Genomic DNA, 15,115 nt, shown 5'->3' with positions numbered 1-15,115 from the left:
ATAACTATCAACAAGTCTTTACACATAATAAAAGGAGAAAACCTTAATTTCTTAAAAATAAAAGGGGTCAAAATGTATAATGTTCTTAAAAATCATCAGATCTTAAAAATAACTAGGACAGGCCAATTTTCAGGTTTCTCATATAAACAAGCAGTATGCGCATGTATAAGGCGATTCTGACCATATGTTCATGGCCCACAGTTTTGAGACTGACATAAATATTGATTTGATGAACTCTCTATTAGGACCCTTTTTATCCAGAGTATGCAGGTTGTGGATCCATAACGGCTCTCTCCTTTTGTACAGCCCCACTTAGGCTGTGTGCACACGCTGCGGATTAGGTGCGGATTCATCCGCGCGGATTTTGTAAAATCCGCAGGTGAAACCGCAGGTCAAAAGACCTGCGGTTTTACCTGCGGATTGCTCTGTGGTTTTGCCCTGCGGTTTTTCATCTCCTCAATGGAGGAGATGGCAAACCGCAGCAGAATCCGCAGAAAGAATTGACATGTCAATTCTTTCTGCGGATTGAAAACCGCAGATAATCCGCGCGGAAAATTCCGCACCGTCTGCACTGCGGTTTTTGATTCCCATAGGGAATCATGGTACTGTACACCGCAGCAGAAACTGCTGCGGGTCCGCAGCGGCCAAAACCGCTGAGGAACCGCAGCAAAATCCGCAGCGTGTGCACACAGCCTTAATATTCTTGTCTTTGGATGGGGACTTGCTTAAGAACCGGGATCATAGTTGTGTGATGGTAAGATTCATATTGTGAAAATAATAGCGAATAGGCAAATGTAGTCTATTGCATCTGACATTGGACTTGTGTTGTGAAATTCTATCACAAATCGATTGTGTTGTTTCTCCAGCATACACCAGGCGTAGACCACGTAGGTGGAATCACGCGTAAAGTAACCTCAAATTGTGATTTCTGTGTGTATGTGATGACTATTATTGTCTGAAACATGGAAGAAGGGTTTTTCTCACTCTCTAAGATCGACCACTGCCGACTGATGACTTTGTGGAATTTATATGAAAACGGATGAATGTATGTAAAAATGGGATTTTGTCTTGTGAATTGTTAGTTCTTCTATGTGGTGATCCACTCTTAAGGCCCTTTTACATTTAGCGATGCACCCAGGGGTGGATTAAGGGTAGCCAGGGCCCGGGGCAGTTCAGACTCTGTGGGCCCCCCTCGTCACGTGACGGGGGTCACGAATCGTAGAGCCGCACTCTACATAGAGAATAATGGGGCCTCCAGCACCGACCTCCACCCGCAGAGCCGCACTCCACATAGAGAATAATGGGGCCTCCAGCACCTACCTCCACCCGCAGAGCCGCACTCCTCATAGAGAATAATGGAGCCTCCAGCACCGACCTCCACCCGCAGAGCCGCACTCCACATAGAGAATAATGGAGCCTCCAGCACCGACCTCCACCCGCAGAGCCGCACTCCACATAGAGAATAATGGAGCCTCCAGCACCGACCTCCACCCGCAGAGCCGCACTCCACATAGAGAATAATGGAGCCTCCAGCACCGACCTCCACCCGCAGAGCCGCACTCCACATAGAGAATAATGGAGCCTCCAGCACCGACCTCCACCCGCAGAGCCGCACTCCACATAGAGAATAATGGAGCCTCCAGCACTGACCTCCACCCGCAGAGCCGCACTCCACATAGAGAATAATGGAGCCTCCAGCACCGACCTCCACCCGCAGAGCCGCACTCCACATAGAGAATAATGGAGCCTCCAGCACCGACCTCCACCCGCAGAGCCGCACTCCACATAGAGAATAATGGGGCCTCCAGCACCGACCTCCACCCGCAGAGTCACACTCCACATAGAGAATAATGGAGCCTCCAGCACCGACCTCCACCCGCAGAGCCACACTCCACATAGAGAATAATGGAGCCTCCAGCACCGACCTCCACCCGCAGAGCCGCACTCCACATAGAGAATAATGGAGCCTCCAGCACCGACCTCCACCCGCAGAGCCGCACTCCACATAGAGAATAATGGAGCCTCCAGCACCGACCTCCACCCGCAGAACCGCACTCCACATTGAGAATAATGGAGCCTCCAGCACCGACCTCCACCCGCAGAGCCACACTCCACATAGAGAATAATGGAGCCTCCAGCACTGACCTCCACCCGCAGAGCCGCACTCCACATAGAGAATAAAGGAGCCTCCAGCACAGACCTCCACCCGCAGAGTCACACTCCACATAGAGAATAATGGAGCCTCCAGCACCGACCTCCACCCGCAGAGCCCCACTCCACATAGAGAATAATGGAGCCTCCAGCACTGACCTCCACCCGCAGAGCCGCACTCCACATAGAGAATAATGGGGCCTCCAGCACTGACCTCCACCCGCAGAGCCTCACTCCACATAGAGAATAATGGAGCCTCCAGCACTGACCTCCACCCGCAGAGCCGCACTCCACATAGAGAATAATGGAGCCTCCAGCACCGACCTCCACCCGCAGAGCCGCACTCCACATAGAGAATAATGGAGCCTCCAGCACTGACCTCCACCCGCAGAGCCGCACTCCACATAGAGAATAATGGAGCCTCCAGCACTGACCTCCACCCGCAGAGCCGCACTCCACATAGAGAATAATGGAGCCTCCGGCACCGACCTCCACCCGCAGAGCCGCACTCCACATAGAGAATAATGGGGCCTCCGGCACCGACCTCCACCCGCAGAGCCGCACTCCACATAGAGAATAATGGAGCCCCCAGCACCGACCTCCACCCGCAGAGCCGCACTCCACATAGAGAATAATGGAGCCTCCAGCACCGACCTCCACCCGCAGAGCCCCACTCCACATAGAGAATAATGGAGCCTCCAGCACTGACCTCCACCCGCAGAGCCCCACTCCACATAGAGAATAATGGAGCCTCCAGCACCGACCTCCACCCGCAGAGCCGCACTCCACATAGAGAATAATGGAGCCTCCAGCACCGACCTCCACCCGCAGAGCCGCACTCCACATAGAGAATAATGGAGCCTCCAGCACCGACCTCCACCCGCAGAGCCGCACTCCACATAAAGAATAATGGAGCCTCCGGCACCGACCTCCACCCGCAGAGCCGCACTCCACATAGAGAATAATGGGGCCTCCAGCACCGACCTCCACCCGCAGAGCCGCACTCTACATAGAGAATAATGGAGCCTCCAGCACCTACCTCCACCCGCAGAGCCGCACTCTACATAGAGAATAATGGAGCCTCCAGCACCTACCTCCACCCGCAGAGCCGCACTCCACATAGAGAATAATGGAGCCTCCAGCACGGACCTCCACCCGCAGAGCCGCACTCCTCATAGAGAATAATGGAGCCTCCGGCACCGACCTCCACCCGCAGAGCCGCACTCCACATAAAGAATAATGGAGCCTCCGGCACCGACCTCCACCCGCAGAGCCGCACTCCACATAGAGAATAATGGGGCCTCCAGCACCGACCTCCACCCGCAGAGCCGCACTCTACATAGAGAATAATGGAGCCTCCAGCACCTACCTCCACCCGCAGAGCCGCACTCCACATAGAGAATAATGGAGCCTCCAGCACGGACCTCCACCCGCAGAGCCGCACTCCTCATAGAGAATAATGGAGCCTCCAGCACCGACCTCCACCCGCAGAGCCGCACTCCACATATAGAATAATGGGGCCTCCAGCACCGACCTCCACCCGCAGAGCCGCACTCTACATAGAGAATAATGGGGCCTCCAGCACCGACCCCCACCCGCAGAGCCGCACTCCACATAGAGAATAATGGAGCCTCCAGCACCGACCTCCACCCGCACTCCACACTACACATACAGAATAATGGGGCCTCCAGCACCGACCTCCACCCGCAGAGCCGCACTCCACATAGAGAATAATGGGGCCTCCAGCACCGACCTCCACCCGCAGAGCCGCACTCCACATAGAGAATAATGGAGCCTCCAGCACCGACCTCCACCCGCAGAGCCACACTCCACATAGAGAATAATGGGGCCTCCAGCACCGACCTCCACCCGCAGAGCCGCACTCCACATAGAGAATAATGGAGCCTCCAGCACCGACCTCCACCCGCAGAGCCACACTCCACATAGAGAATAATGGAGCCTCCAGCACCGACCTCCACCCGCAGAGCCACACTCCACATAGAGAATAATGGGGCCTCCAGCACCGACCTCCACCCGCAGAGCCGCACTCCACATAGAGAATAATGGAGCCTCCAGCACCGACCTCCACCCGCAGAGCCACACTCCACATAGAGAATAATGGGGCCTCCAGCACCGACCTCCACCCGCAGAGCCACACTCCACATAGAGAATAATGGAGCCTCCAGCACCGACCTCCACCCGCAGAGCCACACTCCACATAGAGAATAATGGAGCCTCCAGCACCGACCTCCACCCGCAGAGCCGCACTCCACATAGAGAATAATGGAGCCTCCAGCACTGACCTCCACCCGCAGAGCCACACTCCACATACATGGCTGCTCTCAGTGCTGTGTGCTGTGCGCACAGGACCTGTGATGAGGTCACAGGAGGGGAGGAGACAGGGGTCACATGATCGGGGGTCCTGACACCTTCCCTCCTGTGATCTCATCACAAGCCTTTGCTCGCTACCAGCAGCACCAGCGTTCACGCTACTTGTAGATGCTGCTGGTAGCAGAGCACATAATGCCGCCCCCACGGTCACTCACTTTTAGGTGGGGAGAAGATGGAGTGCCATTGCAGCAGCCAGCAGGAATGTGGTGGGGGCCCCCTTAGAAGCTCTTGTGGTGGGGGCCCCCTTAGAAGCTCTTGTGGTGGGGGCCCCGGGGCTGAAGCCCCGCCTGCCCTGCCTATAATCCGGCCCTGCGCGGTGGCGGATTATAATGGGGCAATTTACTGGCCTGGGCTGTGGGCCCCTTAACCCCACTGGGCCCGGGGCAACTGCCCAAATTGACCTCATTATAATCCGCCACTGGATGCACCAGCGATCCGACGAGCGATCCGACCCGGTCAGGATCACTGGTGCATCGCTAAATGATCGCTAGTGAGCTTTCATACAGAAAGATCTCACAGCGATGCAGCAGAGACGCAGCGCACGATACTTACCATTCACACACAGCGATCCTGACGTCATCCCGCCCGCCTCCACGCGTCGCTCGTCGTCACAGCAGGAAACTGACGACGAGAAATGGAGCGGGGGAGCCGGTCGTTGGTAAGTATCACACATAGCGATATCGCTTAGTGTAAAACCCCCTTTAGGAAACTTTTCTATCATCGATTATAAATGCGTTTTTCTAGTTTGATCATCTGATACAATTCCATTGACTCAAGTGTGAGATCAGGATAGATTATTTAGTTGCTGTTAGGTGGCGGCTTGTGAAGCGTAATACATTTTTGTGGCATGAAAATCAATGGAAAGGCCCTCTCCCCGGTCTGAAATGATTACTGTATCTGAGAAACTAAATATTGAAGATACAAATGGTGATAGATCTAAGAGAATGGTAATTGTATGGTTAACTAAACACATAAAAGTATGAAAATGGTTCATGTATATGCACCTCTGTAATAGAGAACATAAACTGATAAATGCATACATAAATGAATGATAGAAATGACTAGCTGAAGAGCCCGGCGCTGCCCGGGCATAGTAACTAACTACGGTTAGTTATAGCAAATTATAATTATCCTCCATCCCATAGTCCCGTGCCCATATACCCATCACACATCCTCCATCCCATAGTCTCATGCCCATATACCCATCATACATCCTTCATCTCATAGTCCCAAGCCCATATACCCATCATACAAATCCGGCATCCCATAGTCCCGTGTCTATATACCCATCATACATATCCTCCATTCCATAGTCCAGTGCCCATATACCCATCATACATATTCTCCATCCCATAGTCCCGTACCCATATGCTCATCATACATCCTCCATCCCATAGTCCCGTGCCCATATGCCCATCATGCATATCCGCCTTCCCATAGTCCCGTGCCCATATACCCATCATACATATCCTCCATCCCATAGTCCAGTGCCCATATGCCCATCATACATATCCGCCATCCCATAGTCCCGTGCCCATATACCCATCACACATATCCTCCATCCCATAGTCCAGTGCCCATATGCCCATCATACATATCCGCCATCCCATAGTCCCGTGCCCATATACATATCCTTCATCCCATAGTCCCGTGCCCATATGCCAATCATACATATCCTCCATCCCATAGTCCAGTGCCTATATACCCATCACACACCCTCCATCCCATAGTCCCGTGCCCATATGCCCATCATACATAAACGCCATCCCATAGTCCCGTGCCCATATGCCCATCACACATCCTCCATCCCATAGTCCCGTGCCCATATACCCATCATACATATTCTCCATCCAATAGTCCCGTGCCCATATGCTCATCATACATCCTCCATCCCATAGTCCCGTGCCCATATGCCCATCATGCATATCCGCCTTCCCATAGTCCCGTGCCCATATACCCATCATACATATCCTCCATCCCATAGTCCCGTGCCCATATACATATCCGCCATCCCATAGGCCCGTGCCCATATACCCATCATACATGTCCTTCATCTCAAAGTCCCGTGCCCATATACCCATCATACATATCCGCCATCCCATAGTCCAGTGCCCATATACCCATCATACATGTCCTCCATCTCATAGTCCCGTGCCCATATACCCATCATACATATCCGCCATCCTATAGTCCAGTGCCCATATACCCATCACACATCCTCCATCCCATAGTCCCGTGCCCATATACCCATCATACATATCCTCCATCCCATAGTCCCGTGCCCATATACCCATCATACATATCCTCCATCCCATAGTCCCGTGCCCATATACCCATCATACATATCCTCCATCCCATAGTCCCGTGCCCATATACATATCCACCATCCCATAGGCCCGTGCCCATATACCCATCATACATCCTCCATCCCATAGTCCCGTGCCCATATACATATCCGCCATCCCATAGGCCCGTGCCCATATACCCATCATACATATCCTTCATCCCATAGTCCCATGCCCATATACCCATCATACATATCCTCCATCCCATAGTCCCGTGCCCATATACCCATCATACATATCTTCCATCCCATAGTCCAGTGCCCATATACCCATCATACATATCCTAAATCCCATAGGCCCGTGCCCATATACATATCCGCCATCCCATAGGCCCGTGCCCATATACACATCATACATATCCTTCATCCCATAGTCCAGTGCCCATATACCCATCATACATATCCTTCATCCCATAGTCCAGTGCCCATATACCCATCATACATATCTGCCATCCCATAGTCCAGTGCCTATATACCCATCATACATATCCTCCATCCCATAGTCCCGTGCCCATATACCCATCATAGATATCTGCCATCCCATAGTCCCATGCCCATATACCCATCATACATATCTTCCATCCCATAGTCCCGTGCCCATATACCCATCATACATATCTTCCATCCCATAGTCCCGTGCCCATATACCCATCATACATATCCGCCATCCCATAGTCCCGTGTCCATATACATATCCGCCATCCCATAGTCCAGAGCCCATATACCCATCACACATCCCTCATCTCATAGTCCCGTGCCCATATACCCATCATACATATCCGCCATCCCATAGTCCAGTGCCTATATACCCATCATACATATCCTCCATTCCATAGTCCCGTGCCCATATACCCATCATACATATCTGCCATCCCATAGTCCCATGCCCATATACCCATCATACATATCTTCCATCCCATAGTCCCGTGCCCATATACCCATCATACATCCTCCATCCCATAGTCCCGTGCCCATATACATATCCACCATCCCATAGGCCCGTGCCCATATACCCATCATACATCCTCCATCCCATAGTCCCGTGCCCATATACATATCCGCCATCCCATAGGCCCGTGCCCATATACCCATCATACATATCCTTCATCCCATAGTCCCATGCCCATATACCCATCATACATATCCTCCATCCCATAGTCCCGTGCCCATATACCCATCATACATATCTTCCATCCCATAGTCCAGTGCCCATATGCCCATATACATATCCGCCATCCCATAGGCCCGTGCCCATATACCCATCATACATATCCTTCATCCCATAGTCCAGTGCCCATATACCCATCATACATATCCTCCATTCCATAGTCCCTTGCCCATATACCCATCATACATATCTGCCATCCCATAGTCCCATGCCCATATACCCATCATACATATCTTCCATCCCATAGTCCCGTGCCCATATACCCATCATACATATCCGCCATCCCATAGTCCCGTGCCCATATACATATCCGCCATCCCATAGTCCCGTGCCCATATACCCATCATACATATCCGCCATCCCATAGTCCAGTGCCTATATACCCATCATACATATCCTCCATTCCATAGTCCCGTGCCCATATACCCATCATACATATCTGCCATCCCATAGTCCCGTGCCCATATACCCATCATACATATCTTCCATCCCATAGTCCCGTGCCCATATACCCATCATACATATCTTCCATCCCATAGTCCCGTGCCCATATACCCATCATACATATCCGCCATCCCATAGTCCCGTGCCCATATACATATCCGCCATCCCATAGTCCAGTGCCCATATACCCATCACACATCCCTCATCTCATAGTCCCGTGCCCATATACCCATCATACATATCCTCCATCCCATAGTCCCGTGCCCATATACCCATCATACATATCCTCCATCCCATAGTCCAGTGCCCATATACCCATCATACATCCTCCATCCCATAGTCCCGTGCCCATATACATATCCGCCATCCCATAGGCCCGTGCCCATATACCCATCATACATATCCTTCATCCCATAGTCCCATGCCCATATACCCATCATACATATCCTCCATCCCATAGTCCCATGCCCATATACCCATCATACATATCTTCCATCCCATAGTCCAGTGCCCATATACCCATCATACATATCCTTAATCCCATAGGCCCGTGCCCATATACATATCCTTCATCCCATAGTCCTGTGCCCATATACCCATCATACATATCCTCCATCCCATAGGCCCGTGCCCATATACATATCCGCCATCCCATAGGCCCGTGCCCATATACCCATCATACATATCCTTCATCCCATAGTCCAGTGCCCATATACCCATCATACATATCTGCCATCCCATAGTCCCATGCCCATATACCCATCATACATATCTTCCATCCCATAGTCCTGTGCCCATATACCCATCATACATATCCTCCATCCCATAGTCCCATGCCCATATACCCATCATACATATCTTCCATCCCATAGTCCCGTGCCCATATACCCATCATACATATCCTCCATCCCATAGTCCCGTGCCCATATACCCATCATACATATCTGCCATCCCATAGTCCAGTGCCCATATACCCATCATACATATCTTCCATCCCATAGTCCCGTGCCCATATACCCATCATACATATCTGCCATCCCATAGTCCCGTGCCCATATACCCATCATACATATCCTCCATTCCATAGTCCAGTGTCTATATACCCATCATACATAACCTCCATCCCATAGTCCAGTGCCCATATACCCATCACACATCCTCCATCCCATAGTCCCGTGCCCATATACATATCCTTCATCCCATAGTCCCGTGCCCATATGCCCATCATACATATCCTCCATCCCATAGTCCAGTGCCCATATGCCCATCACACATCCTCCATCCCATAGTCCCGTGCCCATATACCCATCATACATATTCTCCATCCCATAGTCCCGTGCCCATATGCTCATCATACATCCTCCATCCCATAGTCCCGTGCCCATATGCCCATCATGCATATCCGCCTTCCCATAGTCCCGTGCCCATATACCCATCATACATATCCTCCATCCCATAGTCCAGTGCCCATATGCCCATCATACATATCCACCATCCCATAGTCCCGTGCCCATATACCCATCACACATCCTCCATCCCATAGTCCCGTGCCCATATACATATCCGCCATCCCATAGGCCCGTGCCCATATACCCATCATACATGTCCTTCATCTCATAGTCCCGTGCCCATATACCCATCATACATATCCGCCATCCCATAGTCCAGTGCCCATATACCCATCATACATGTCCTCCATCTCATAGTCCCGTGCCCATATACCCATCATACATATCCGCCATCCCATAGTCCAGTGCCCATATACCCATCACACATCCCTCATCTCATAGTCCCGTGCCCATATACCCATCATACATATCCTCCATCCCATAGTCCCGTGCCCATATACCCATCATACATCCTCCATCCCATAGTCCCGTGCCCATATACATATCCGCCATCCCATAGGCCCGTGCCCATATACCCATCATACATCCTCCATCCCATAGTCCCGTGCCCATATACATATCCGCCATCCCATAGGCCCGTGCCCATATACCCATCATACATATCCTTCATCCCATAGTCCCATGCCCATATACCCATCATACATATCCTCCATCCCATAGTCCAGTGCCCATATACCCATCATACATATCCTAAATCCCATAGGCCCGTGCCCATATACATATCCGCCATCCCATAGGCCCGTGCCCATATACCCATAATACATATCCTTCATCCCATAGTCCCGTGCCCATATACCCATCATACATATCTTCCATCCCATAGTCCCGTGCCCATATATCCATCATACATATCCGCCATCCCATAGTCCAGTGCCCATATACATATCCGCCATCCCATAGTCCAGTGCCCATATACCCATCACACATCCCTCATCTCATAGTCCCGTGCCCATATACCCATCATACATATCCTCCATCCCATAGTCCCGTGCCCATATATCCATCATACATATCATCCATCCCATAGTCCAGTGCCCATATACCCATCATACATCCTCCATCCCATAGTCCCGTGCCCATATACATATCCGCCATCCCATAGGCCCGTGCCCATATACCATCATACATATCCTTCATCCCATAGTCCCATGCCCATATACCCATCATACATATCCTCCATCCCATAGTCCCGTGCCCATATACCCATCATACATATCTTCCATCCCATAGTCCAGTGCCCATATACCCATCATACATATCCTTAATCCCATAGGCACGTGCCCATATACATATCCGCCATCCCATAGGCCCGTGCCCATATACCCATCATACATATCCTTCATCCCATAGTCCTGTGCCCATATACCCATCATACATATCCTCCATCCCATAGGCCCGTGCCCATATACATATCCGCCATCCCATAGGCCCGTGCCCATATACCCATCATACATATCCTTCATCCCATAGTCCAGTGCCCATATACCCATCATACATATCTGCCATCCCATAGTCCTATGCCCATATACCCATCACACATATCTTCCATCCCATAGTCCCGTGCCCATATACCCATCATACATATCCTCCATTCCATAGTCCCGTGCCCATATACCCATCATACATATCTGCCATCCCATAGTCCCATGCACATATACCCATCATTCATATCTTCCATCCCATAGTCCCGTGCCCATATACCCATCATACATATCCTCCATCCCATAGTCCCGTGCCCATATACCCATCATACATATCTGCCATCCCATAGTCCAGTGTCTATATACCCATCATACATAACCTCCATCCCATAGTCCAGTGCCCATATACCCATCACACATCCTCCATCCCATAGTCCCGTGCCCATATACATATCCTTCATCCCATAGTCCCGTGCCCATATGCCCATCATACATATCCTCCATCCCATAGTCCAGTGCCCATATACCCATCACACATCCTCCATCCCATAGTCCCGTGCCCATATGCCCATCATACATAAACGCCATCCCATAGTCCCGTGCCCATATGCCCATCACACATCCTCCATCCCATAGTCCCGTGCCCATATACCCATCATACATATTCTCCATCCCATAGTCCCGTGCCCATATGCTCATCATACATCCTCCATCCCATAGTCCCGTGCCCATATGCCCATCATGCATATCCGCCTTCCCATAGTCCCGTGCCCATATACCCATCATACATATCCTCCATCCCATAGTCCAGTGCCCATATACCCATCATACATATCCTCCATCCCATAGTCCCGTGCCCATATACATATCCGCCATCCCATAGGCCCGTGCCCATATACCCATCATACATGTCCTTCATCTCATAGTCCCGTGCCCATATACCCATCATACATATCCGCCATCCCATAGTCCAGTGCCCATATACCCATCATACATCCTCCATCCCATAGTCCCGTGCCCATATACATATCCGCCATCCCATAGGCCCGTGCCCATATACCCATCATACATCCTCCATCCCATAGTCCCGTGCCCATATACATATCCGCCATCCCATAGGCCCGTGCCCATATACCCATCATACATATCCTTCATCCCATAGTCCCATGCCCATATACCCATCATACATATCCTCCATCCCATAGTCCCGTGCCCATATACCCATCATACATATCTTCCATCCCATAGTCCAGTGCCCATATACCCATCATACATATCCTAAATCCCATAGGCCCGTGCCCATATACATATCCTCCATCCCATAGGCCCGTGCCCATATACCCATCATACATATCCTTCATCCCATAGTCCAGTGCCCATATACCCATCATACATATCCTTCATCCCATAGTCCAGTGCCCATATACCCATCATACATATCTGCCATCCCATAGTCCAGTGCCTATATACCCATCATACATATCCTCCATTCCATAGTCCCGTGCCCATATACCCATCATACATATCTGCCATCCCATAGTCCCATGCCCATATACCCATCATACATATCTTCCATCCCATAGTCCCGTGCCCATATACCCATCATACATATCCGCCATCCCATAGTCCCGTGCCCATATACATATCCGCCATCCCATAGTCCAGTGCCCATATACCCATCACACATCCCTCATCTCATAGTCCCGTGCCCATATACCCATCATACATATCCGCCATCCCATAGTCCAGTGCCTATATACCCATCATACATATCTGCCATCCCATAGTCCCGTGCCCATATACCCATCATACATATCTTCCATCCCATAGTCCCGTGCCCATATACCCATCATACATATCCGCCATCCCATAGTCCCGTGCCCATATACATATCGGCCATCCCATAGTCCAGTGCCCATATACCCATCACACATCCCTCATCTCATAGTCCCGTGCCCATATACCCATCATACATATCCTCCATCCCATAGTCCCGTGCCCATATACCCATCATACATATCCTCCATCCCATAGTCCAGTGCCCATATACCCATCATACATCCTCCATCCCATAGTCCCGTGCCCATATACATATCCGCCATCCCATAGGCCCGTGCCCATATACCCATCATACATATCCTTCATCCCATAGTCCCATGCCCATATACCCATCATACATATCCTCCATCCCATAGTCCCGTGCCCATATACCCATCATACATATCTTCCATCCCATAGTCCAGTGCCCATATATCCATCATGCATATCCTAAATCCCATAGGCCCGTGCCCATATACATATCCGCCATCCCATAGGCCCGTGCCCATATACCCATCATACATATCCTTCATCCCATAGTCCTGTGCCCATATACCCATCATACATATCCTCCATCCCATAAGCCCGTGCCCATATACATATCCGCCATCCCATAGGCCCGTGCCCATATACCCATCATACATATCCTTCATCGCATAGTCCAGTGCCCATATACCCATCATACATATCTGCCATCCCATAGTCCAGTGCCCATATACCCATCATACATATCCTCCATTCCATAGTCCCGTGCCCATATACCCATCATACATATCTGCCATCCCATAGTCCCATGCCCATATACCCATCATACATATCTTCCATCCCATAGTCCCGTGCCCATATACCCATCATACATATCCTCCATCCCATAGTCCCGTGCCCATATGCCCATCATACATATCTGCCATCCCATAGTCCAGTGCCCATATACCCATCATACATATCCTCCATTCCATAGTCCCATGCCCATATACCCATCATACATATCTGCCATCCCATAGTCCCGTGCCCATATACCCATCATACATATCCTCCATTCCATAGTCCCGTGCCCATATACCCATCATACATATCCTCCATTCCATAGTCCCGTGCCCATATACCCATCATACATATCGTCCATCCCATAGTCCCATGCCCATATACCCTTCATACATATCGTCCATCCCATAGTCCCGTGCCCATATACCCATCATACATATCCTCCATTCCATGGTCCAGTGCCCATATACCCATCATACATATCTGCCATCCCATAGTCCCATGCCCATATACCCATCATACATATCTTCCATCCCATTGTCCCGTGCCCATATACCCATCATACATATCCTCCATTCCATAGTCCCGTGCCCATATACCCATCATACATATCTGCCATCCCATAGTCCCATGCCCATATACCCATCATACATATCTTCCATCCCATAGTCCCGTGCCCATATACCCATCATAAATATCCTCCATTCCATAGTCCCGTGCCCATATACCCATCATACATATCTGCCATCCCATAGTCCCATGCCCATATACCCATCATACATATCTTCCATCCCATAGTCCCGTGCCCATATACCCATCATACATATCCTCCATCCCATAGTCCCGTGCCCATATACCCATCATACATATCTGCCATCCCATAGTCCAGTGCCCATATACCCATCATACATATCCTCCATTCCATAGTCCCATGCCCATATACCCATCATACATATCTTCCATCCCATAGTCCCGTGCCCATATACCCATCATACATATCTGCCATCCCATAGTCCCGTGCCCATATACCCATCATACCTATCCTCCATTCCATAGTCCCGTGTCTATATACCCTTCATACATAACCTCCATCCCATAGTCCAGTGCCCATATACCCATCACACATCCTCCATCCCATAGTCCCGTGCCCATGTACATATCCTTCATCCCATAGTCCCGTGCCCATATGCCCATCATACATATC

At 50.6% G+C, this 15,115-nt stretch overlaps 1 long non-coding RNA gene across 1 annotated transcript in view; it reads left to right on the top strand.

Moving 5' to 3' along the window:
- The window catches only part of LOC141073464 (uncharacterized), a 30,995-nt gene that overhangs the window by 1,093 nt on the left and 14,787 nt on the right, over positions 1–15,115 (top strand). The gene's annotated exons all lie outside the window — the stretch shown is intronic.

Source organism: Dendrobates tinctorius, unplaced genomic scaffold (assembly GCF_039654945.1).
Source record: "Dendrobates tinctorius isolate UK_male_01 unplaced genomic scaffold, ASM3965494v1 ptg000301l, whole genome shotgun sequence".
Lineage (NCBI taxonomy): Eukaryota > Metazoa > Chordata > Amphibia > Anura > Dendrobatidae > Dendrobates > Dendrobates tinctorius.
Note: the sequence above shows the minus strand (reverse complement) of the source record. Positions and strands in the feature narration are given on the sequence as shown.